Source organism: Leopardus geoffroyi, chromosome B1, assembly GCF_018350155.1.
Source record: "Leopardus geoffroyi isolate Oge1 chromosome B1, O.geoffroyi_Oge1_pat1.0, whole genome shotgun sequence".
Classification (NCBI taxonomy): domain Eukaryota; kingdom Metazoa; phylum Chordata; class Mammalia; order Carnivora; family Felidae; genus Leopardus; species Leopardus geoffroyi.
This window is the reverse complement of record NC_059327.1, coordinates 23,577,363-23,603,589: the sequence shown is the minus strand read 5'-3', so window position 1 is coordinate 23,603,589 and position 26,227 is coordinate 23,577,363. Positions and strand designations below refer to the sequence as shown.

General features: G+C 35.3%; 1 protein-coding gene and 1 pseudogene across 3 annotated transcripts in view; both read right to left on the bottom strand.

The window, feature by feature from the left end:
- SGCZ (sarcoglycan zeta) overlaps nt 1–26,227 on the bottom strand; it is a 1,098,717-nt gene that overhangs the window by 568,571 nt on the left and 503,919 nt on the right. The window lies entirely within an intron of this gene.
- Nucleotides 12,594–13,917, bottom strand: LOC123586252 (annotated as a pseudogene).

Sequence of the window (26,227 nt, the reverse complement as noted above, 5' to 3'; positions counted from 1 at the left end):
AGTTGTGTAATTGTTCGGTGAAATGTCTCATGTCTTTTGAGTTTCCTAGTTGAACTGTTTGGTTTTTTAATTGTTGAGTTTGAGTGTTCTTTAAACTCTCAAAATATTCTAGACACTACTGCTTTATCAGATACGCAGTTTACAAGAATTTTCTCTTAGTCTATAGATTATCTTTTGAATACAGGGGACACATTTTACTCCACAATTATCATTATGCTTAGAAGAGTGTCTTAAAAATGAAAGAAACTATAGTATTTGTTTAATTAAACTGCATGGATCTAATTGCTCTTTAACAGAGTATATAGGCATAGAAATAAAGGTATGGAGATCGGGGTGCCTAGCAGGCTCAGTCAGGAGAGCACTCAGCTCTTGATCTTGGCTGGGGTCTTGAGTTCGAGTTCCATGTTGGGTGCAGAGATTACTTAAATAAATAAATAAGTGAAAAAAATTTAATAAAAATATGGGGATTCAACTAGGGAATCAAGATTTGAACAGAGAAGCAAATGTAACATCCACATTGTCAGCATCCCTTTAAAGGGACTGATGTATCAACTCAGACGCTTCTCATTAAAACCAGGATGAGACCAACAAGCAGTGTTAAATTATTTAAAGGATTTATTTTGATACATTGCATTCTTTCATGTGTCTCAGTAATATGGTTTACCTTAATCTCATTACATTGATGACTTTAAGAATCTTTTATCACCTATTGATATCACTTGCATCAATACTTTGGATTCTATGAACATAAAATACAATGAATGATATTCTCTGAGAAGAAGCATGTTCGAAAAAAAGTAAATAGTATCTGCCGCTAAATATCTTGCATTTTTCTAAAATTCTATGCATGGATTGTGATGAGGGGAGTGGGCTCTCTGCCTAGTTTGGCAACCCAACTCTGTCATCATGCAATTCTGGTCAAGTTATCTGTAAAAAGCCATTTACATTTTTACAAAGGAAATAAAGGAGATATGACAGGTAAAGCTCTTAGCACTGAATCTGCCATACAATAAGTGTGCTATAAATATCAAAGCTATTTGTATCACTATTTTTGAAGAAACACTGCTTTCCTTGTGGAAAAGCACAAGCTTCACCAGCTGCCACTAAAAGATGCTAAAAGTCTTATGTTAAGTCTGAAACTAAATTTTAAAAATTCAATAATTAATATTATATAGATTATGCACATTGACAGAGGTAGGTTTTCCACTTTGATTTTTACTGAATTTAAGCTTCAGAAAAGCAAATAATCCTAAAGAAAGGGCTTTGAGAGAAAGACCTAAATAGCAGCCCCACCTCCTGGGGCGGTGTGTGACATTTGCAACATTAGGCCCTATGACATAGGCATAGATAAGAAACTGATACTGCATGTTCCCTCTCAATTTTTAGACATTCTCTCTGTATGTCTAAAATAACCATGGGGCTTCCATATATTGGCAATTGTAAATAACACTACAATAAGCATAGGAGTATGTCTTTTTTGAAATAGTGTTTTTTGATAAACAAATGGATAAGGAAGATGTGGTATACATATATAGTGGAATATTACTCACCCCTAAAAATGAAATCTTGCAATTTACAACATGAATGGATCTAGAGGGTATTATTATTATTTTTTTTTCTTTTTAGAGGATGTTATCCTAAGTGAAATAAGCTAGACAAATACCATATAATTCACGAAGTGAAATAAGCTAGACAAATACCATATAATTTCACTTACATGTGGAATTTTAAAAAAACAAAACAAATGTAAACCACCACCACAACAAAGAGAGAAACAGATTCAAATATAGAAAACAAACTGGTGGTTGCCAAAGTAGAAGGTGATGGAGAATGGGCAAAATGGGTAAAGAGGATTAAGAGGTACACAATTCCAATTATAAAATAAATAAACCAAGGGGATGAAAAGTACAGCATTGAAAATATACTCAATAATATTATAAAATACTGATCATGGTGAGCATTCCATAATGTATATAATTGTTAAATCATGATGTTGTATGCCTGAAACTAATCTGTCAAATATACTTAAGCATTGTTTAAATAAATAATAATCACGTGGCTTCTAATGTTTCTGCCAAGCATCTACCTGCCTTCCAAATGTCCTAACAAATAATTTCATTATATCCAAATCCCATAAAGTATCCCATTACTGAAATGTTTGTAAATCACAAAAGAAATACTGGCAATATGTGAAATAATAAATGCCCTCTCTGTTGTTGGTAACGTCCACACTGCTGTTTTAATCAGTTACAATCAGGGGCTTACGGGAGAGCAGAACTCACATATAGAGCCTTAGACAGATGCCTTGTAAATAAACACATATACATATATAGAGAGTGATTATTATAATTGGTGACCAGTTGCAGTGAATCAGAAAATCGTTAGTGTTCTTTTAACCTAACAATCTTTTATCTGCTTAACAAACAGCAGGTTGTAGGCTGTAAAAGCACATCAGAAATAACATGTCAATTACATCCTATCAGCACACAGAGAAATGCCCAAGTGCTTGGCTTGGATTTTTCTGTACATAAACAAAAACACATTTATCAGAGTTTGGAATTGAGAAGGAGAGCAAATCTCATTTTGTCAATACCTTTGTAGAGAGATCAGGTCATATCTTTTGCTTCTAAAATTTGCAAAGAAAACTCAAGCGTAATTTTCTAAGTAAAAAAAGATAACAAAACTAGGGCACATTTATTCATTCTTTTATCTTTTTGAGAGAAACAGTATCTGGCATCACTCCGCTTGTATCTGAAGATTTGGAGGGTTGGAGAACTACTACCTTCAACCTTATTAAAAAATACTATTTGAATTTCCGTCTAAGCAAGTACTGAGATATTCTATAAGAATGAACTCTACAAAGACAGATGATAGATAGATAGATAGATAGATAGATATTACATTACTATCTTTAATGCTCAATTTTCCTGAAAGCAGGCATAATGCAAATGAAAACTTGAAAGGCTCTAAGAATTATTTTTCTGAATGGAAGTAGAGTGAAGAGTAATCCAAAATGTTTGGAAAGTACATCAGTTCCGTACGTAACCTCACAGGGTCCATCTGGCATGTATAATTCATGAATAAGTCTAGTACACAAAGTCAGAAAAATCTTTTGGACACTATAGATGTACACGGACAAATTGCATCCTAAGGTGTTTCCATAGATACTTTTCAAAGTATCATTTTGCGATCCATCACTAGGCATGTTAGAAACTGAGTACAAACAATGTAGGAGATTACAGTCACCATAATACTGACTTTACATTGTCATGAAAGCTCTTTTTTACCAGATCCCATGAACTTTCAGAGAAATATATCTGAACTTCTATTTTAAAAAAGATATTAATAAAGTAGTCTTATTCTATTTTTGGAATATCGAACATTGGCAAAAATACATAACTCTTTTTCTGACACTGCAGTGAATACTGTGCATTTATATGCAGTTTAGACCACCAACATACAAAGAAATCTATAATTATTCTAGGATAGTAAAATCACAGTATCTTGAATTATCATTATCATTGAACATTTGTTGATTTTCATTATGTTTGACCATTTTGTTATTTTAGAATGAGAAAAACATGAAATCAAAGGGCTGATGATTGAGAAAATCATAAAAAATAAAAAAGACATAATAATGAAAAATAATAAACGTATAATTGTTGAACATATTTTCTTACATATGAGCTCAGCTCTTTTAACGATACTAAACTAGAGTTCACATATACTTCCTCAAGGACAATTTGAACTGTGATCCACTAAGCAGCCTGAATTCATTTTCAAATAAATTCAATTCAAGCTCGTAGGCAAAAAAATTTTTGTTATGAACATATCCAGCGCTTGAATATATAATGTTTTCTGCCTAATCACACTTGACTTTAGACTCTACTTGGTTTGACTTTAAAAAAAAAAAAAAGAAGAGGAGGACGACCTCAGGTTGTTTTCCTCTCTGAGGTTTAAAAAAAAAAAAAAAGTCATGATAAATTGGGCTGTTGCCTTTGCAGATAAAATTTAAAACCTGAATTTCTACCCAGATTTATAAGCTGGAATTCACTCTTAGCTCTGTTTTAAACTTCATAACTTATTTTAAAATCTAAGTTTTGACTACTCCTTCATCTATATGTCTTATAAGACATAGCCTTTGTCCAAAAGCAATAAATTCTGCCTATGACCCTAGGCTGAAGTTGTGAGGAAATATGGAGGCACTATTCTGTCACAGAACAGCAAAAAGGCTAATGTGGAAGGATTTATATGAGGAGTGTGAATGAAAATGCCAACATCGTGTGGTCTCATTATTATTGCATTCTTTCTTAATCCACATAGAAACCAAGCCATCAAAGAATAGAAGACCCAGGTAGGGGGAAAGATTCTTCCCCTTGTTACACACTAAACAACACAAAGACGAGTTTACCATGATATTCTGGAAACAATAACGAAGCTTATGTCTTTGTTAGCTAAAACAGTTTGTCAAAACAAGTCAAATTCATCCATAGGTTCATCCACTCCAACAAGAAGTTACCAAGCTCTTTTGCCTTTGGGAGTTTTGCAAAAGTAATCACAATGTGTTCATGCATCGTTAAGAATTGCTACAGTTTATATTCCAGGTTTTAGAATTAGGGCTTCGAGAGGCTGCCTTTCCAAACATACTGAAAATGTGAACTTTTCTGTTGTAGCTGTAATGCATCCATTGTGTTTGGTAATTTAAATACATTAAATTGTACCAGGAAAAATTATTTGCAATTCTCCCCATAATCAGAGCAAAATAGTCTGCACCTTATATCTTTGTTGTACTACATACTAGTACTGTAAGTTCATCATTAGTCTCTCAAACCTGTATCTTTCAATTTGTCTAGAAAAGTAAATAATTGTCTGTAATTAGAGAGTTAAAGTATTTCCATGTGTCTTGTAATGTGCTAAGAACCTCCAATGAGAATAGCAACGATCAGTTAGATTGAGACTAACAAAATACCAACAGATGTAAACTGCTGAAAGTGCTTATACCTGAGGGAAATGATCCAACTAAAATAATTGAATTGGGACACATTCTGTAATAAGCACAACAACACAATGAAAAAAATCAGGGCTCTGAATCTTCCAAGACCTGTTCTAAGTTCCTTGCATATTTTGACACATTTACTGATTAAATAACTCCTGTGAGAGATGCTATTCTTGCCCCTCATTTTAAAGAGGAAACTGAGGTACAAGGGGTTTAATAACTTCCCCAAATTTACACTGCTGGTAGGGGTCAAGGCTGCCATTCAAGCCCAAGCAACCCGGCTGAACAGTGTGTGCACACACGCTTAATCTACCGCACTGAAGTGATGGTGCCAGTGCACAGGGTGGAGCCATAACGAGACTGGCTGGAGAGAAAGAACTGGTTGGTGAGCGTGCATTTAAAGAAGCCATGTTCCTAGAGCTCAGGCTTCCTCTACGCTTGGCAGGGGCCAAGGAGAGCAGCCATCCAGGGAGCACTCTCCTGCCTCTTCTACAACTCACCTGGGTTTATACACGTCATAGGTTCTCTGCCCTTCAGACTGAGATGTAAAGCACTGGGTCAGCCACCTAATAGAACTAATTCCTTCAGCGACCTCTGAAAACATTTGAAAACGTGCAGGTGCCAGTGTATGAAGAGGCCCACAGCAGTACAACACCCGGTGTCTTGCGTGACCTCTTGTGCCTTCCTCTGCTCTGGCACTGCGTCACTGGCCTTCAACTCTGAGCAACTAATTTACTTAATAAGAGTTCCTTCTCAGGCGTTAAAGTAAAAGTACTTTTATTAATAAATGGGATGACATCATCTGATTTAAATTTTTATCCGGGCAAAGAAAAGGCCACGTTTGAAAAGTTTCATACATTCAGTGCTGCCTATCTTACCTGATGGCCGTGCAATTCTTTGGAAAGGCATAATTATAGGTTAGCACAAACACAATTAAATTTCCTCAAGGAGGACTTATTGTGTGACTTTCTATTACAAGCTTCACTTCAGAGTGTCCAGCGGAGATAAGGGCAAGGATTAGAAAGACTATGATTAAGAAAGTAGAAAAAGAAAACTCATAAATTAAGCATGACTATTTTATATTCGTAACACTCAGTGAAAATATTCATTTTTACTTCTAGGCCATATTACTGCTGATAAATATTTGTATATAACAGTAGGGATAATAATATGAATAATTTCAAAAGAAATCAGAAACAAAAGGGAAAAAAACTCCTCCAAATAAATGTATTAACTTTACTAATTATAAATATACACTGGAGACCTTTTCTCAAGCCTAGTCCTAGAATATGCCTTTTTTCAATATAAATATACTAACATAATGAATTATTGATTATGTCACCATTTTTGCCAGTCTTTTCTTAATCTCGAAAGACAGCATTTCTAAAATATGAAGACAAAGTTACAATGGAAACAGAAACTATTTTCCAATTTTTGAATAATTATTGAAAATTTTACCTACAGATCCAGAAATTACTTTGACTTCTTTCCTTTTAGAAATAAAAGGATACCAGTAAGAATAGAAAATACTGTAGGAATTTTAAAAGGCTCTAGGTAGTTTTCTATATCTTCTTAAATCCTTTGAAGAGATTTATTTGACATTTATTTAGTAGTTATTTATAAATTCATTTTGAAAGCTATTTCATTGCCTATTAAAAATCTGAAACTATTAGACTAGTCAGTGTATAAGTTATTAGAAGTTGTGTGATCTCAAAGCATCTACCACACTATGTGTATACTCTATACTTCATAGACTATCTCTAAATATTTGTTGATTAGCCAGATGTGTTATTTGAGGAACATTCTTGAAAGAAATTTCATGATGCATTTGAATTATAAGGTAGTTGTTAATTTTTTTCAATCAATCCATGTATGTAATCAAGAACATCAAAAAAGAGCTTCCATATGTTATTACTACACTATCAAAGAATGATTCCTGGGTCATAAAACACATCTTAACAAATTTAAAAGAACAGATTGTATACCGTGATATCAGCAAAATGGCAGTATAGGAATTTCTGGTATCCATCCTCTCCCAGAAACATTAATTTGAACAACTATCCATGCACCAAAAAAATACCCTTACAAGAGCTATAGGTTACAGGCAAGTGATTAAAGTTCCTAGGTGAAGCACAGAAATTAGAAAACGTACTCTGAGAAGAGTAGGAAACATAGACTCACGTTACTGTCATTGTCCCTCCCTCAAGCCTGGGCCACTCGGCATGAAGAGAAACATTCTCCACTGGAGAGAAGAGTGAAATGAGTGCCCAAATTCACCATGGACCCCAGTGCTGGCCTGATTCATCACCAGGCCAACTCCTGTAGTCTCTAATATTGTAGTGTACTAATCCTAACTGTAGTATAAAGGTTAAATGACAAAAGAATTAAAAATAACTACAGCTTCAATAGTTTGTTAATGGATACACAGTATAAAAAAAGATAAGTTGTAACATCAAAAGCATAACATGGGGGGAGAGTACAAAGGTAGAATATTTGTATGTGATCTAAGTTAAGTTGTTATAAGCTTAAAATAGACTGTTATATCTCTAAGATGTTTTATGTAAACCCATGATAACCACAAAGCAAAAGCTTATGCTCAATTCACAAAAGATAAAGGAATTAAAGTACATAACTAAAAAACAAATCATGACTTCACAAGGAAAGATAGTAAAAGACAAAGGAAAATGGAACTACAAAAGAGCAAGAAAAGAAGTAATAAGATGGCAGTAGTTACTACTTCTCTATCAATAATTGCTTTAAACACAAGTGGATTAAATTCTCCAATCAAAAAGCACAGAGTGGATAAACAGCTTGAAAAATCAAGACCTAACTGTATGCTGCCTACAACGGACTCAATTAAGCTTTGAGGATGCACAGGCTCAAAGTGAAGTGATGGGAAAAGTTATCTCATGCAAAAAGAAACCACAAGAAAGCAGAATAGCAATACTTACATCAGACAAAACAAAATTTAAGTAAAGACTACAACAAGAGAAAAAAAGGTCATTATATAAGACAAAGGGGCCAATTCATCAAAAAGATATAACAATCATTAATATATATGCATGCAACAACAGAGCACCTACTTAAGAAAATAACAGCAGATCTGAAGGGAGAAATAGGCAATAATGTAATAATAGCAAGGAACTTGAATATCTTTCAACAACAGATAGACTATCCAGAAAGAAAATCAGTAAGGACACACTGAACTTGAATTATACTTTAGACCAAAAAGACATAATAGAGGAATTTAAAAATGTTTAGAACTAAATGTAAATGAAAACATCAAAATTTATGGGATGCAGCAAAAGTATTCTTAGATGGAAATTTACAGCAGTGAATGTATATATTAGAACAAAAAAGCATATCTAAAATCAGTAATCTAAACTTCCACCTCTGGAAACTAAAAAAAAGAAGATAAAAATCCAAAGCAAACAGAAGAAAAGGAGTCAAAAGAGTGAAATCAATGAAACTGAAAATAGGAAATCCAAAGAGAAAATCAAAAAAGGTAAAAAGTAGTTCTTTGAAAAGTTCGACAGGACAACCAATAAAAAGTAGAGAAGAGACAACTTTATTAATAAAAGAAATGGGATGGGGATATCACCATAGATCACAAAGGCTTTAAAAGGATAATTAAGGAATAACATGAACAACTCTAGGCCCACAAATCTGATAACCTAGATAAAATAAACCAATTCCTTGAAAAACACAATTTACCAAAACTCACACAAGAAAAAATAGACAATCTGAATAGGTCTCCATCTATCAAGAACTTGGGTTGGCAATTAATAATCTTCCCAAACAGAAAGCCTCTAGGCCCAGAAGTGTTTGGTCATGAATTCTACCAAACATTATAAAAACAAAAACAAAAACAAAAACAAAACAAAACACACAACATACTGATTCTCTGCAGTCTCTTTCACAATAAAGAAGCAGAAAAAATACATACCAACACTTTTTATGAGGCCAGTATTACACCAATACCAAAATCAGGCAAAGAGATTGTAAGGAAATTGTACACCAATATCCCTTGAGAACATAGATGCAAAAGTCCTCAACAAAATATTAGAAAATTAAATCTATCAATATACAAAAAAAAAAAAAAATAGTACACCATGACCAAGTGGAACTTATCTCAGGTATGCAAAGCTGAGTGAACATTTGAAGAACAATGTAATCCACCAACAGCCTAACAAAGAAATATCACATGATGCTATCAATAGATTCTTTCTTTTCTTTTTTCTTTTCTTTTCTTTTCTTTTCTTTTCTTTTCTTTTCTTTTCTTTTCTTTCTTTCTTCTTTCTTTCCTTCCTTCCTTCCTTCCTTCCTTCCTTGCTACCTACCTACCTACCTACCTAGATACATATATATCTATAAAACTCTCAGTAAACTAGGATTAGAGGGAACTTCCTCAACTCCAAGAATATCTACAAAAAACCTATAGCTATCATCACACTTAATGGTGAGAAATTTGAAGTTTTCTCAGTAAGATCAGGAACAAGGCTAGAATGTTCCTCCTTACCAGTTCTTTCCAACATTATACTAGAAGTCTTTGCTAAAAGTCAATAAAGAACAGGAAATTAAATGTGTACACTGGGAAAGAAGATGTAAAATTGTCTTTGTTCACAGATAACATGATTGCCTACATAGAAAATCTGAAAGATTCAACCAAAAAAAACCCCTGTAACTAATAAGTGATTACAGCGATGCTGAGGGATATAAAATTAAGATACAAGAGTCAATTTGTTTCCAATATGTTGATAATGAACAAATGGAATTTGAAGTTAAAAACATAAGGCCATTACATTTGCATCATGAAAAATAAAATGCATAAGTATAAATCTAGCAAAATACTTACAAGATCTAATGAGAAAAAGTATAAAAATCTGATGAATAAAATCAAAGAAAAACTAAATAAATGGAGAACTATTCCATATCCACAGATGGGAAGACTCAATGAAATCAAGATGTTGGGGCACCTGGGTGGCAATTAAGTGTCCGACTTCCGCTCAGGTCATGGTCTCACAGTTCGTGAGTTCCAGCCCCACTTTGGGCTCTGTGCTGACAGCTCAGAGCCTGGAGCCTGCTTTGGATTCTGTGTCTTCCTCTCTCTCTGCCCCTCCCCCACCCACTCTTTGTTTCTCTCTCTCTCTCAGAAGCAAATAAACATTAAAAAAAAAAAAAAAAAAAAAAAAAAAACAAGAGGTCAATTCTTCCCGACTTGATTATAAATTCAATACAATTCTAATCAAAATCCTAGCAAGTTATTTGATGGATGTTGACAAAATGATTCTAAAGTTTACATGGAGAAGCAAAAATCCCAGATAATCAAATACTGAAAGAGAAGAACAAAGATCGAAGACTGTTGTTACCTGACTTCCAGACTTATTTTACAGCTGTAATAATGAAGACAGTGTGGTACTCGCTACAGAATAGGCAAGGAGATCAATGGAACAGAATAGAGAGCCCAGGAATAGTATCATAAATACAGTTAACCGGTATTTCACAATGAAACTAAGGCAATACAATGGAGCAAAGATAGTCTCGAAAACAAATGGTGCTGGAGTGGCTGTACATGCACATGGAAAAAATAATCTAGACACACACCTTGTACCCTTCACAAAAGTAACCCTACTGGATGATAAACTTTAATGTAAAAAACAAAACTGTGAAATTAAAAAAAAAAAAAAGGCTTAGATGACCTTCAATACAGGATACCTTTTTAGCTACAATACCAAAGATATCCATGAAACAAATAATTGATAGGCTGGACTTCATTAAAATTATAAACAATACTCTGTGAAAGACACTATCAAGAGAATAAGAAGACCAGTCAATAGGAGTAAATATTTCCAAAATATTTCTGATAAAGGATGGTTATCCAAAATATATAAAGAACTCCTAAATCTCAACAATAAGGAAACAAATAACCTGATTAAAAAACAGGCCAAAGATCTTTACAGACATCTCACCACAGAAAATAATACAGATGGCAAATGAAAATATGCTCCATTTCATATGTGGTGGTCAATCATAATTCCAAAAAGTTCATCTTTAATAAAACCTAACTTTATATAGTAATCAAGTTTCCTTCTCATTATTGTAAACATGATATTTACAACTAAATTTACTAAGCAACAAAAATGCTTTTGGTATATGAATCAACCCACTGACTACATGGACTTAACCAGTTGATCCAAAGTGTCCCTGGTCAAAGAGATAATTATCAGTCTCTTCTTAAAAGCCTCTTACCAAATAAATTTGTTTAATAAATAAAAAATAACATCCAATGTCCTTGTCATCTGTGTTTTAGAGCCTCTCCGTGAATAGTCCCTGACCACCTCCTCACCTTCTCATTCCATCCCTCTCCTCACCAACTTCTCTGTAGCCATTTCCTCCTGCTGCTTCTTGAACATATCTAGCAATGTTTTGTTCTTTTGTCTGGAAAGTTTTGTCCTCAAATAGCTCATATGTTACTCTTTTCAAAAAAAATTCTATTTATTTATTTGTTTATTTATTTATTTAGTAACTCTACACCCAACTTGGAATTCAAACTCACAACCCCAAGGTCAAGTGTTGCATGCTCCACCAACTGAGCTAGGCAGGTGCCCCTCTCATACTTCACTCTTAAATCTTAACCAAATAGGTCTACATCTATGAAGTCTTCTCTATCCATTTTAAAACACTTCTTTCCTGTATCTCTCTTTTCTCCCAACCTAACATTAATTCTTTGTAGCACTATTAACCAGCATTATATTGCTTGTTTGTTTACTGTCTATCTCTCCTACTAGAATGTTACTCCATGAGAGAAATCAGTCTATTTTATTCATTATCCTCAGTGCCTGGAATTGGATCTACTCCATGGAAGATGTTCAACTGTTATATATTACAGGGAGTGAATGAATACGGTGATATGCCTGAGAAAGTGTTGCCATCATTCATAGTTAGGGATTAAGTTAACCATATATAAACGTCATGGTTAAAGATATATGAGTGACTTCTTTCTCTCAGTAATATCCCTTGAAAAATGGATAACTATTTTGCTACTAAGCAGTATTTTCACTATAGTATTGTTTAAACATTATTAACATTTAAACATTTAAACATTAAAATATTGTTTAAACATTATTTTCTTAAAAACGACTTCAAAATCAGGGTTTTCTCTCACAAATGATGAAGAAATTTGGTTCTGCCACTCTATACTCAATGCATTATTACTTTCAATTATAAAATGTTTCCATTTTTCACAGAATTTATATGGAAACCTGAAAACTCTTAAGTGATACAAATAAAATTCATTAGTCATATAAAAATTAAGAACATTTTATAATAATATCAGCACACTAATTTCCTTATTCACAAATACCTTATTAAATAATTTTTTAATGTTTGTTTTTGAAAAGTGGGGGAGGGGCAGAGAGAGAGGAAGACACAATATCTGAAGAGGCTCCACACTCTGAGCTGTCAGCACAGGGCCCAATACAGGACAGAAACCCACAAACTGTGAGATCATGACCTGAGCCAAAGTCTGACGCTTAACTGACTGAGCCACCCAGGTGTCTCAAACAATTTTAAAGCTATTTATTTATTTGTTTGTCTGTTTGTTTTCTTTTTCCTTTATAAAAAAAGATCCCAATATCAAGATAGTAAAGGGGAGAGCAAGGAACACACTCCTTGATGTACAGAAATGGGGGGCAGGGGAAGGATAAGCTTCGAAAGGAGGGAGGGGAATGTCATCAAGGCAGCAAAATATTCTCTGTAAAACGATGGAGGAGTTGTTTCCACAGCCTCAGAGATGAAGGCTTCATCAGAGATGAAGGCTTCATCAGAGACGAAGGCTAAGATGGCCTTCACAGTTGGGGGGCTCTCCACTCAAGCGTTCGAAGGAAAAGAAAAGTGACAGACTTCTCTGGGTACAGCTGCAGCCACTCACTGCTTGGTCTGGGTTTACCTTCTGCCAATTTTAGGTAAAGGTGCAGCAGGGATTCACTCGTGTGGGTTCAAAGTCAGCATCTCCAGCAGCAGCTGTGCTCCAGACTCCTCTATCTCAGGTACCACTGACTGCGCTGGGCTGGGCCCTCTGAGGAAAAGGCTCCTCCAGGCAGAGACACATTTCGGGGCCAGTCATACTCGGGGGGCACCCGACCAGGTCAAAGGTCTTGCCTAACTGGTGAGCTTCAGAGTTTCCACAGGAGAGAGCCTTGCGAGGAAACACCTCTGCAAAGATACAGCCAATGCTCCACATGGCCACGGGTGTTGCATGCGTAGACTGCAAAGAACGTCTGGAGAATGGCGCCAGAGGGTAACAACCACAGGTATCACTGCCATCTGATAGCTGTAGATTCTGGCCGGGCCAAAGTCAGCCAACTTGACTGTCCCACCATTTGTCACCAGAATGCTCTCTGGCTTCAGATCTCAGTGAATGATACAGCTGGTATGAAGGAAATCTAGGCCTCTTAGAACTGGCGCATCATTTCCTTGATAGTCTCCACTGGCAAGCCTGGTGGGGGTGCCTTGTCCAGATACGGCCTTTGGTCTTGGTCTACGCGCTCAAACACCAGGGTCACTTTGGTCTCTCAGGCAGTTTGGGCCATGGCACAAAGGTCCATCAGGTGGACAACACTGGGATGTTCAAAAGCTTCCAGCTGCCTCAGTAAGGCCACCTCATGAACTGTGCTGATGGGAAGGCCCCCGCCAGCACCTCTTCCATTAGGAACTCTCACACTCTTGAGGGCCACGAAGTGGCCACTGTGGGGACCACGGGCCTTGTGTCCATAGGTACCAACACCGATCTCAGCCACTGGCTCATACTGAGGAGTAGCCATTCTCAGATCAGAAGAGACCCTCACTCCTGGCCGGGAGCTGCCGGGAACAGCCCATTATCAGGGCACTGGAGCCAGAACCTGCTGTGCCACAAGCTCTGTCCACTGAGGCCGGACATATGTGCCCGGCCACAGACACAGTCTACAGGCTAGAGCGGCCCCCTCACCACCACCCTCACCATGGGACCAGCTGCCAAAGAGGCACGCACAAAGTCCGATTTTAAAGCTACTAAATTTGCATTTGTGTCTTTTATTTTCATAACTCAGTACTTCATTTACTGAATTACATTTCTTACTTATAAGACAAACTTTTTTCTGGTGGGTTAAAAAAATATCTACAAAACATCACAATAAACAGGTATTAAAATAAACATTTTTTTTTTTTTTTAGATTTAACGCAAACAATGTAATTGACAGGTTGTAATTTGTTCAGATTACCCTTTTTCCTTGAAAATACTTTGAAACCACATCATGTATGAATACATTGCAAAGAAATACCCTCTTCAGAAAGATAAAAATTTCTAGGGGCCCCCGGGCGGCTCAGTCGGTTAAGCATCTAACTTTGGCTCTGACTTCAGCTCAGGTCAAGAACTCTCAGTTTACCAGTTCAAGTCCTGCATGGGGCTCTGTGCTGACAGCTCAGAGCCTGGAGCCTGCTTCGGATTCTGTGTCTCCCTCTCTCTCTGCCTGTCCCCCACTTGTACTCTGTCTCTCTCTGTCTCTCAAAACTAAATGAAACACTAATTTTTTTTTAAAGATAAAAATTTCTATAATGCTTTATACCCTTTTGGCAGCCAGTCCTTCTCATTTCGATAGACAGCATAGCCTTCAGTGAAACACGTGTGGAGGAAGGAATTCTGTTATCTGCACAGGCCCTAATGCCTGGTCATCTGTTTAAATATGCAGTGACATTTCCAGTGTAATTAAATTTCTAATTGTACATCCAAACTTTGTTTATGCATTGGCATGTGTAATAAATTATGATTTATAATTGTTAAAAGCCATTAATTTGAGATCTGTAGGGCAAGTCTTCAGCATCTTGACTGTACCTTAAGACTCATTTCTTTTCGAAATTATTTGAAAACATTAATGGAACGTAAAGTTAAATATTATAAAATTGATACTGTTGGAGGACAAAATTGAATCAAATATATTCATGCTGGGCTGTTTTTATATTTCCTTTAAAATCCAGTTATTTGTACCAAGAATAATTAAAATAATAAATGCACATGTATAAAATGAGAGTTTCTAATTATGCGGTGTTTTGGGAGGACATTTCCAATTATACAGTAAAAAGGATAAAAAACATTTTTAATTACTATTGAGAATTGGACACAGTTGAAAGTTGAGCTTGAACTATTAAGACATGTTTAAAGTACATCTAAATATGAAAAGACAGTTTTTCTAAATTAACAACTTTTAACGTTTTTAGTGCCATAGTTTATGGTATTGACAGAATGCTATTATATGAAAATCTGGATTTACAAGATATTTTGGGTAATCCATATCTATAGTGAATAGCATTGTAATTTACTAATGCTCCAGTAAAGCCATACCCATTTTTAAGAGCTGACATAATCTGATGGGCTGTGGCATTATTCTAATTAATCACTTCCTATACAGTATGAGTTATTAAATATTTTAGATATCACTCATACCTGTATTTTATTTAAATACAGATATCTACTGCATGTATTGATATATTATGCAAATTAAAATGAATTATATAACGTACAGAAATTCTATTTTAAATATTACAGATTAGACAGACGTAACTTTTTTGAAACAATGAACAAGCTAACAAAGCAATACTTCCAAAAAATATTCATTAAACAATTAGCAGAGCATTCATTAAAGTAAAAGGCATTCACCTAATCTACCACCCAGAACCCAGGTACTTGAATTCATAGCAGCAAACCTTGGGTATTACCGTTAAACTAATTTCCCTTATACATTCTCAGCCTCAACATGGTGGTCCAAAAGAGTAATTATACAAGCCCATATTTCTTTTAATGACTAAGTAACTGAACTACTTCTTATAAACTGGATCTTACTTCTCAACCAAGACTTTAATAACAACTGGATACGATAATTGATATAAATTGTTATAAATTTTCTGAAGAGCAACATTTAAATGGAGACAGTAAGAGAAAAAAATGAGAACTTATTTTAGCTACCAATTATACTAGTTTTATTTTATTAAAAATATCTGCAAAGATGTTTTTGGAAGAATGAAAACTTTGAAAAATTAAATTTGCAGCAGTAGTAAAAAAAGCCCACAAGATATAAACAAGACAACTGGAAAGGGAATAGCACACTAAACGCTATCTTTTCTTCCATACAGTGTAGCTTTCAAAAGAAATTGTGAAACTGCACAATTAATAGACATCTTACAATTTAAAATGAACATTTTACTTAATGACACATTTATTTTCAATCTATAATCAAATTATAAAGTTGGAACTTTAACAAAAAATAACATGTTCTACTCCTAACAGATATTAAATATCTTAAATGTGGTATTTCTTAAAAACTCATAAATGCTGTACTTCATTTAGAGGTTTTAGTATTTATTATTAAGAGTGGAATAGAAAAAATACAAACTACATGCTAAGATTAAAACTATTATTTTTGTTTCCCATTTTGTTAACACTAACCAATACATGACCCCAGAAATAGGATGAGGAGAGATAATTTACAATTTTGCTTCATCAGGAACATTTCTAATAACAATTCATTTGTTTTACAGTAGTTATTTTGATTGAAGGGCTAATATATTTGGAATTTTTTTTAGCACACTATGGGCTTTGTTATTGCTAGCATAATTAAATTGTGGATTTAGTGAATTATATTATATACGAAAGTACACCTCCTTACCAGTGGGAGTAATTTGCCCTACAGAAATCTGTTATAATATTTAAATGAAATTGTTAATCAGGGACTATTTACAGCTGCACCTGCTCTTATTTGTAGCATGAAACTGTGTAATCATTGTCAGTTCTTCCAGATCCAGGCAGAAGATAACCATTACTATGACAGAAATATAATTAAAGAGAATCCCCATCTGCTGTATTATCCTGGCTTTGTTAAAGACTGAGCAACATGGGTGCAAAAGGCACCAAGGAGGAGAACGAAGGGGGCAGACAAGGTGTTTACGAAAATACCGCCCATTTCCTACTCAGAAAACCAAAGGAATTATTCCCAAAAGTTCAGTGACAAACTGATAAAGAATAAAGTTAGAAAAAAGTTTAATAACCCAGACAATGGTGAAGGCTCTGCACTGAAACTGAAGCTCCTAAAATAAAATCTTTTTCTTCAGTGATGAATGAACCTATGTGATTGAATATACAATACTTGGGTGAGTCACTCAATATTTGTTGAATGAATGATCTAGATCTGAAAATACACAAGAAATAAGCACGTGCATAACTGTTGCATTTTAAATACAATGGTAGAGTGTCTTAGTCAAAAATATCTAAAAATCTTCATAAATACATTTAGGTGGCAGAGAGTCTGTGTCAGCTAATGGATGACCAAACGGGTGGTGAAAGGAACACACACACACACACACACACACACACACACACACACACAGAAACACAAAAAGAAAATCCAATTTGGACAAGTGGAAAGATTGCTTAATTCCTATGTTTAGTAATCCAATTTACATCATTGAGGAAGATAAGCCAATTCTAAACAGAACCAAAATATTTATACATTGATAAGCATAAGTTTCTCTCAGAAAGGATGAGTTAATCTTAAATATCATAGTATGAATAACATCACCTAAAAAGAGAATATTTGACTCCTATAGTGAAATAGTCTTATAAATAAAGAGCAGGGCGCCTGGGTGGCGCAGTCGGTTAAGCGTCCGACTTCAGCCAGGTCACGATCTCGCGGTCCGTGAGTTCGAGCCCCGCATCGGGCTCTGGGCTGATGGCTCAGAGCCTGGAGCCTGTTTCCGATTCTGTGTCTCCCTCTCTCTCTGCCCCTCCCCTGTTCATGCTCTGTCTCTCTCTGTCCCAAAAACTAAATAAACGTTGAAAAAAAAAAAAATTTTTTAAAAAAATAAATAAAGAGCAGATATAAGCATAAGATTTATACTGACTAAATTTATACATACCATTCTTAAAAACCATGTCCATATGCACGAAGCACAAAATAGCCAATTGTGGACAAATCAAAATGTGGCTGTGAATAATTTTTATTGTAATATTAAAGGTAAAATTAGAATTTCAAGTTAATGTAAGAAAACAAAGCAAAAATGTTATCCTAGGATAATACTTTTAAAATTGTTTTGTGAGAAGACAAAGCACTAATTTAGCTTCTATATATATGATCTTGGGCTTTGTCAAATTTTATTTAGTTTGCTAAATTTCCATAATTCGTATATAAAATGCTATTAAAATATTTCACCCATACTTTTATCATTTTTTGAAAGTTTTATATCTTGTTTTAAGATCTCTTAAAAATATCAACAATATATCCTATTATTCTTACTCAACAATTTCTTATGACAAAAGTATAATTAGGAACAATGAAATCCTGGCTGCATCTGTCCATTGATTTTTTTTTAATACTTAAATTACATATTTAAATGATGTTATAGCAGAATGATTAATTTTTATGAATTTCAAAAACTTAAATCATTAAAATTAATGATATATCCTAGAAAAAAATCATGGATGGGAAATGACCAAATGAGCTGGGAGGAGGGAAGCATCATTATAGATAGTCCCTAGAAAGCATCTATGAAAAAACGTGATTTACAAGTAATGTATCTGCCAAGAAACCATAGATATGACTAGGACTACTGTCAAGGAAGTTTATTTTAAACACCCAGCCACTATAGTAACTGTAGTAACTGTAACTGTCCAGGAACTGTATAGGAACTATGTATCCATAGTAACTGTACAGGAACATTATTTTAATTTATGCTTTCTAATATTAAAATATCGGGGCGCCTGGGTGGCGCAGTCGGTTAAGCGTCCGACTTCAGCCAGGTCACGATCTCGCCCTCCGTGAGTTCGAGCCCCGCGTCGGGCTCTGGGCTGATGGCTCAGAGCCTGGAGCCTGTTTCTGATTCTGTGTCTCCCTCTCTCTCTGCCCCTCCCCCATTCATGCTCTGTCTCTCTCTGTCCCAAAAATAAATAAACGTTGAAAAAAAAAAATTTAAAATATCATCATCATACACATTCACTATATTTTTCAGTCATGTTTTCATCTGATCTTTACCAAATGTGTTTAGAGCATATATTAATAAAGTGGAAAAAATATATGTTGCTATCTAATACAGCGGTTTTGAATACAGGGTTTGAATACAGGGTTTCATACCAGCCTTGAAAAAAAAAAAAAAAAAACACAACACCTGAATTCTTTCTTGTTGCGTTTAGAGTTAGTAAATATGGCAAGTGGTTCATTCCCTTTCCCTAATGGGAAGTCATCTGGGAAATGAAGTCTTCAATGTTCTGATTTCACTCGGTGGGATTTCTCAGATGCAGAAACAAATAATAATTCTCAACCCTGATAGAAAGGATATTTGCTGTAATTGCTTTTCACCCAGGAGTAACCATAGATTATTTAAAATATTCCCAGAGCTACCTGTAAAACTTTAAAGGAGGGCAATTAAGTTGGAATTGTAGCTCCAACACTGATTTTCTCTGTTTATACAATTCAGACACAGTACAATGGATTATAAACTATTAAGGAAACCCAGATATTATGGTAAATGTTACCTAGACTAAGTATATTGTTGTGGTAAAGGTTACCTAGACGGAATACATTGCTAGTTCCATGTTACATGTACAAATATATATTCTTCAAATTCTAATTTGAACAATGATTGAAATACCCCCACTGACTGAATATTCCAATATGCTAAAACATCTGCAATAATTTCATTCTTTAATAATTTCACTTTCATTATAAGAGATTAATATTTTACTATTTTGGGGTTTATATACTATCACTGTGTAGGAAAATAAGTGAGGTGTTGCCTAAATATTTGTAAAAGCAGCGGGTGAGGCAAGTGATTACCAACTAAGAGAATGAGCAGCAAACACTAAACACTATCCTAAATAATAACTTGTAAATAATATGCTTAAGGAAGTTGTCTATGATAGCCGTGTATGGCTACAGGTCAGCAGTTCTTAACTTTGAGAATCATATGAAAGCTTTGCTCCACCCATATCTTCAGAGGACATAAACACATATATGCAGAGTTTTACTTCCATTTCCAGAGGGTTCAAGACTCTTTCCCAAAGTATCAATTAAAATATCAACTCTATGCAAAGCCAGGCTACACAACCTGTTGTGAGGTTCTTCATCTAATCTCAACCAGACTGAGTGTAACACATGACATTATTTCACATCTCACTAAGAAAGTAAAGCTGCAGACAATTCATTTCTGACACAATGCCTTCTTATTACTTTGAATATTTTTATACCTGTTGAAAGGGCACTTTAAAGCATATATATATATATATATATATATATATATATATATATATATAGTTTTACTGTCAAATCACAGTGTTATTTTTGAAGATACTTTAAATTGCAATTAATTTCCATTCACATAGCACCATTAACACACATCATGCAGCTGAACAGTTATGATCAACTTGGCACATCAGCAGGCAAATGCAACTATATTGTGACTGTTGCCTGGCTGACAGCAAATTATATGTCATTGACCACAAAGCATAGAACAAATCCACAGATAATATTTGGAGAAAGCATGGCATAAAAATAATGAAATATGATACATAGTAAAAACAATGGGCAGAGGGTAAAAAAATCCTTAGTGCACATTAAGTGCAGTGCAGGCAAAAGAGAACCTTCCAGCAACAATGACCTTGGTTCCAAGGGCAAGCCTATCTCAATGGACCTATATAACTGAAAAGTTTATTATACCATGATATAAATTAACCTTTTTTTTTTTTCTGTTCTTACAAAAGTGCTCTTTGAAATGCTGATTGTCTTTTAATACAGGGAGAGAATCTATTGATCTGGAATATTTGCATATTCAAATTCTTCTTAGGATTAATTCTAATCGCATATTAATTATAACACTCTGGAGTTTACTTGAGTCATTGTCCATTTTAATTGTCATGATCAGTCCTTCAGGACTTGGATCACCCTGCAATCTTAATGAATATAGGTATTTGGGTCTTCAGAATGGAAAATCTGATTCTAGAATTCAACAAGTAGGTAGGTGAAGATTTGCCAACCTCCAGTTTTCCCAGATAGATTCTGATTTCCATGGGGACGGGGACAGGGCCTGTGAATTTTTGTTCACCCTGAACACCCCAGCATTTAGTAGAGTGTCAGGCTCAATAAATTTTACTTGAATAAGCCTTATCACCATTTCAATATAGAGTTTCTTACAGTCATGATTACTTAAGAGAAATATCTCTAACTGATTCTTATAAATTTTTCTCTTTGCAAATTCTCATTGAAGAAGACTGGTAGGTTAGTGATATACTTGCTTAATACCTTCCAGAAAAAAAAAAAAATAGGATTTCTCTCCAAAGTTCATCCCAAATTTAGATTCAACATGCAACATTTAATGTAAAGAGAAGAAAAAAATGATTAAAAAAATCACCTTACAAAAGAGCCTCTTTATACACATTGACATGAATCAGGACAAGGAATAAAAGAGAAAGAATTTTCAATGCTTTGGAAAATAAAACACTTGTCTTGCCTGGAAAAAAAAAAAAAAAAAAGAAGAAAGAAACAAAGTGGCTAATGTCAACAGAAAGTTGATGTCCACAAATGGTTTCAGTAAAGGAGATGGTCTATCACTAGTCAATTAGTTTCAGTGTTCAAATAAGGTAACAGTAGAAGACTAGAGATTTTTTCAATGAGGTAGTTATGATATGTTATGTTGTTATTAAAGAGTATCTAGGGGCGCCTGGGTGGCGCAGTCGGTTAAGCGTCTGACTTCAGCCAGGTCACGATCTCGTGGTCCGTGAGTTCGAGCCCCGCGTCGGGCTCTGGGCTGATGGCTCAGAGCCTGGAGCCTATTTCCGATTCTGTGTCTCTCTCTCTCTCTGCCCCTCCCCCGTTCATGCTCTGTCTCTCTCTGTCCCAAAAATAAATAAATGTTAAAAAAAAAAAAAAGAGTATCTATAACAGTTTTATTAAGAGCTTTTTTTCACAGAGCAATAACCTAGAACAATAAAGTTAGGAAACAAACCTTTAAATATACAATTATCACAACTACGAAAATAGTAGAAGAAATAGAAAATGTACATGACAAAAGGATCACTAGCAATATTTCCAAGAATGTATTTTATGCCAAGAAGCCGCAAGTAAGATGAAATGTATCATGACGTTTCTTGTGGCAGAATAAAGTAGGATGAAACCTGGATGTCATCCCAAGGTGATTAAATACATACAATGTGGCACAACATTGGATGCCATCTTATGCAGGGATCAGATTTAGTGATCTTAATTTATTTATTTATTTTTTAATTTTTAACGTTTATTTATTTTGAGACAGAGAGACAGTGCATGAACTGGGGAGGGTCAGAGAGAGAGGGAGACACAGAATCCAAAACAGGCTCCAGGCTCCGAGCTGTCAGCACAGAGCCCGACGCGGGGCTCGAACTCACGGACCTGCGAGATCATGATCTGAGCTGAAGTCGGACGCTCAACCGACTGAGCCACCCAGGCGCCCCGTGATCTTAATTTTTATATAGAAACATGGGTAGATGTTTTGATGATAGTTTAAGAATCAAAGTTAGAAAGAGCGTGAAATCTACATACCACAGTATCATTTACACAAATTAACACACACACACACACACACGGCATAATTCCTATATGTGTAGTGTGTGGTTTATGTATGGTATGTATAGGCCTCCATAAACCATGAGAACACAAGTAGCAAAAGGCCTAGCTGCCAAAGACATGAGCCCAGGTAACAAAGGGAGACCTCCCTGCATTTACTTGTGCAAGAGCCCGAGATTAAATGGAGTCCAGGTAGTGTGGCCTCTCCCTTGCCAAAAAGAAAAACGGAAAAGTAAACACTCATCATGGAGGAACCAACCATAGCCAAGGTGTCTCCACGATTCGCTCTCTGGGTAGTGTAGGCACACATCTGGTTTGTGATTGGTTGAGATGGCACCATGTTCTCACCAATGAAAGTTGAGGCATTTCTTAGAGAAAAAAGGAAAAGTCTGGAGAAGGAAACAGGGGAGGAAAAAAGGAGTGTCAGGTCCCCCACACTATAATTTACTAAATACAGTTTTCAAAGATGCATTCATATCTGAGGACATCAATATTTTGACATGGTTACCTACAAAGGTAATGAGAATGGGAGGGGTGCAGAAATGATGGGAACATACAAAAAAAACAAAACAAAGGCCCGGGTACCTGGGTGGCTCAGTTGGTTGAGCGTGGGACTTCAGCTAAGGTCATGATATCACAGTTCCTGAGTTCAGGCCCTGCATCAGGCTCTGTGCTGACAGCACGGAGTCTGGAGCCTGTTTCAGATTCTGCATCTCCCCCTCTCTCTACCCCTTGCCCACTCACACACACACACACACTCTCTCTCTCTCTCTCTCTCTCTTTCCTCTCTTTCTCTCTCTCTCTCTCTCTCTCTCTCTCAAAAACAAACATTAAAAAAAAGACAGAGAAAAAGAAAAAGAAAAAAGGCATTACCAGATCAATATTAAGAAAATAGACCATGAAAGGGGGAGCATGATTACTTCAAATCTGTGCCACCAAGATAAAATAAATAAATAAATATTAAAATAAAAATTTAAAGCCTTGCAATTTGCCTTCTATACCAATATCATATCAAAGGAATTTATAAGATATGTTTCCTTATTTGTTTCACCTTACTTCTCCAGAGTGTTCACATGACAGTTAATAGTGGTTTTATACAAATAGTTGATTCACACAATTGTATTTTGGTTGCTTTCTTCAGGTTATAGGATATTGCATTTTCCTAAAATGCATTTCCCATTAATGCCTTCATTGTATATGGGTTGACATTGTATTGCATTTGTACAGGTGAATTAGACATTTAATATTCCTTGAATCTAAAATCCCTCTAAACTGTGTGATTTAATTAACAGATAATTGAATGCCAAATATGAGAACTTTAGGGACTAACACATTGAGGATGTATCAGGATAAAAGATGTTTACACTAAACGCAAAGATTCTCCCCTGACTGAATGCGGCAGGGAATCGCAAGGAGGGCAGAGCTAGAGCCAGCTGATAACAAGCTGTTCATTAAAGCATTAGCCTCCCTAAGCTCTAAGGATGTCAAAGCCTCTTCTTCTACACATCCATAGAAAAATAATTATAGAGCAAAAAGAATTCTGCTTTGCATTTGTAATAAGAGGCAAAAAAATTCTGTATATTGGATTCAAAATTCTTTCTAAACATACTCATTCCCAATAGTTTCTTTTCTGATGGCCCTTTATTTTCAAGATTTTTCATTATGACCTTCTCTTTATTCAATCTCTCTCCACTCTTTCGCCATTCCTCTTCTGAATTGTAAATTTGCTTTTTCTGTTGTCATGCTGTGTCATTTTATTTTGCATATTATATACTGGCATAACAGAAATAATGCATGGAATTCACAGACGTATGTTTGCTAAGAGGAGGACATATCCTAGACTACCATGTTAAATCTAGAACATGAAAAAGACATGTTTTCCCCAAGGGGTTATAGTGGAAAATAATTTGGAAAGTTAAAAGTACAGTAAACAAGACAAAAACTCAGAACATTAACTGTAAATGAGCTTAGTCTAGTCTTATGTTAGATATTGGGAAACACAGACCCACATTGTTTAGAAGAACTGTCCAGTACTAGAGATTAAAATCCAGAGCCCCGCTGCCCTCATTTCTATGATATAACAAGTTTTATATACTGAAGATAAATTGAGGTAGACTCATTCCACTCAATGTTATTTTTTACATTTTTTTAAATTCATTTATTTTTGAAAGAGAGAGTGAGCAAGCAAGCGGGGGAGGGACAGAGAGAGAGGGAGACAGACGGAGTATCCAAAGCAGGCTACGTTATAACAGTAAAGAGCTCCACGCAGGGCTTGAACTAAAACTGCAAGATCATGACCTGAGCTGAAATCAAGAGTCAGATGCTTAACCGACTGAGCCACCCAGGCACCCCTCCCCTCCGTTTTTAGAGTAGCCAGGACATGGTGGTTAGGAGAAAGGGGTCTGGAGTTAGAATATTTGGATCCACATTCTATCTTTACTGCTCTCTCGAAATGACTTTTGGCCTATCTACCTCAGCCTCAGTTTCACTATGCACAATGGCAAAAATAATCATGGCTACCTCATAGAATTGTTGAGTTATAGGAGATTATTCATATAAAGCATTCAGCACAGTACTTGGCACATGATACTTTTTAACAAATCACGTACATTGAAAATACATTCATTCCTCCATCCACAAAACATGTGAATACCAACCCCCACGCTACACACTGACATACATACAACGTGCAATCTCTACAGTTAAGAAGTGAGTGTATAGCCAGGTTCTCCTCGTTATAAGATTCTTTAGTGAATTCAACAATTAGCTCCTATCTTTCTTTTCATCTTGTCCCATGTATACTATTTATTAAATTCAATAAGTCACTAATAAACTATTCTAAAACATGTTTGACAATCTCTTTACCTTCTCAGTGCCAATTATCTCCATCTTCCCAAAGGACATCAACTAAAAACCTGACACTCCGGATGTTATCATATCTTAAATAGCTTTACCTTTAAAAGTTCAAGGCTAAAATCTTATTTTATATTCAAAACAAGAGTCCCTCCAGACATCTTATGTCCTTACTCCTCAAAATGTACTTTTTCACCACTGACACTGAAATCCTTGATTGCTTTCTATCTTAGTCCATTATCAATCCTATCTGTAGATTATTTTGAACATGTTTCAATCACTCCAGTACTTGTTGAATGTTCAGTCTGCTTCACAGTAGTATCTTCATTTTAAAAGGCCCATATTTCAATTTTAGCCATTTCAAAAGATTTAAAGGATCCCTTCCTATTTAATAACTACTCATCATTCTAATAATCACCGTCCTAGAGGTCAAACAAAATACAGATGTGTTTCTCCTCCTGGAAAAATGAAATGTTGTTTAGCACCAATAACCTAATAAATTGTGCTCCTGTGTGAAATATTATTGAAGACCCTCCAACGGTCCATCATGGTGCCTAATATACTGAGACCGTTAAACCCTGGTCTTAGGAGAGTGAAATATACATTGTAGATTGCTGGACCAGGTTTTTCTGGTACCCAAAGTTGCTATAGTTTAACTTCAAATTAAACTTTAGAATTTAAGTAGTCACAATATTATGAGAGTCAAGGGGTAATGAAAAAATATAGGTCATGAATTTGCATAAAGGTCATTTCATTACATTGT